Here is a 2055-nt window from a genome sequence, read left to right as displayed (position 1 = left end):
CGGTAGGAGGTACAGAAGCCTTAAGTTACAGTTCAACCATTCAGTTCCTGAACAAAACAGCACAACCCTAAATCACTGCCGAGAAAATCTGCACATGCTGGAAATGCGAGCAACACACACACACACACAATGCTGGAGGAACTCAGTAGGCCAGGCAGTATCTATGGAAAAGAGTAGTCAATGTTTTGTGTGCTTTAACCCTAATCACTAGCCCAATATAGCAAAACTATGACTAATTTTATCACTTTGTATTAAAATTGACTTTTTTTGTTGTGTTTCTTGTAAAAATTGATTTTCTTATGCAGTATGCCTGTGATGAGGGACCAATGTCATTGCAGGCAGGTTTCTTAGAGCTGTTGGGGAGGGTTTAAACTAACTTGGCTGGGTGATGAGAACCCAAGTGATAGGCTGAGCATAGGAATCCTGGTTTACAAGCAGAGGTCGTGTATAGTGAGACTGCTAGGAAGGACAGGCAGATGATAAAGAGGGTCAGTCTGACTACTGCACTGTATCAGGGAGACAATTGAAAAAGGTGACAAATACAGGAATGAAGGCGTTATATTTTAATGCACATGATCTTGAAGTGCAGTTAGAGACAGGCAGGTATGAATTGTGGGTAGCACAGAGTTCTGGCTTAAAAAGGATTGTATTTGGGAACTTAACATTCAAGGATACACAATCTAAAGGACAGTGGCTCTCCTGGTTAAAAAAAAAATGAAATCAACTCCTTAGAAAAAGGAGTGGAAGATGTAGAATCATTTTGGATAAAATTTAAGGGTAAGTTGACCCTGATGGGGACCTTCAAATAGAGCCAGGAAAATGAAGTTGAAGCTAAAGTTGAAGAGAGAGAATATGCAGATTGCCTCCAAGATGCCTTTTTGGAGCAACTTGTGATCGAGTCCTCTAGGGGATCAGCAATTCTGTATTGGGTATTGTGTAGTGAACTGGATACGATTAAGGGACTTAAGGTAAATGATCATAATATGAAACCCTTAGGTAATTGATCATATGATGTTAGAATTTACCCTATAACTTGAAAGGGAAGTCAGGTATGTCAGTATTACAGTGGAGTAAAGGGAATTACAGAGGCATGAGAGGGGAGATGGCCAAGGTTGATACGAAAAGGACACTAGCAGGGATCACAGCAGAGCAGCAACGGCTGAAGTTTCTGGGAGCAATTCAGAAGGTGCAGTACAGATACATCCCAAAGTAGTATTCTAAAGGCAGGATGACACAATCGTCATGACAAGGAGAATCAGTGCAAAAGAGAGGGCACATAGTAGAGCAAAAATTAATGGGAAGTTAGAGATTGCGAGTTTAAAGGAAACAATATCAGGCTGAGATGCAACCAGACTGAATGCTCTCCACTGTACATCTGCAGAAATTTGTAAGTTTTTGGTGGCATATCAAACCTCCTCAGACTGAATGAATGAGCCACTGGCGTGTCTTCTTCATGACTACATCATGGAGATGATGCTCACAACTTCCACTGTTGATGCCTTGTTTGTTCTCCTGCCTTCAACTTCAAGTCAATAATCAATTCCTTGGTCTTACACTGAGTACAAGGTTGTTTTCGTAACACCAGTCAACCAGCCAATCAATCTCACTCCTGTACGCCTCCTTGTCACCATCTGAGATTCTGCCAACAATAGCATCATTGGCAAATATATAGATGGCATTTGAGCTGTGCCTAGCCACGTAGACAAGTGCAGAGAGTAGAGCAGTGGGTCAAATGCACATCCCTGTGGTGAATGGTGTTGATTGCGAGATGTTATTTATGATCTGCACTGCCTGGTCTCCTGCTGAGGGTGTCAAGGATTGAGTTACAGAGGACTAAGTTTTGTTCCTTAATAGAGAAGGGCTGATGATGTTGAACACCCATTATAAACAACTTTATACTGTGAGTCTTCAAAAGAATTTAACTCACAAGCATCAACATTACTGGGTCCCTGCAGGACTGTCAAGACAATTAACGGCTCAGTGAACCCCTTCTCACCCGTCTCTCCCTCACCCCCAAGGATAGGCCTTTAACAACAAGCAACAGCAATTATTTCA

The sequence above is a fragment of the Mobula birostris genome, chromosome 21 (assembly GCF_030028105.1).
Source record: "Mobula birostris isolate sMobBir1 chromosome 21, sMobBir1.hap1, whole genome shotgun sequence".
NCBI classification, from domain to species: domain Eukaryota; kingdom Metazoa; phylum Chordata; class Chondrichthyes; order Myliobatiformes; family Myliobatidae; genus Mobula; species Mobula birostris.
The sequence above is the reverse complement of the archived record's forward strand: the minus strand, read 5'-3'. Positions refer to the sequence as shown.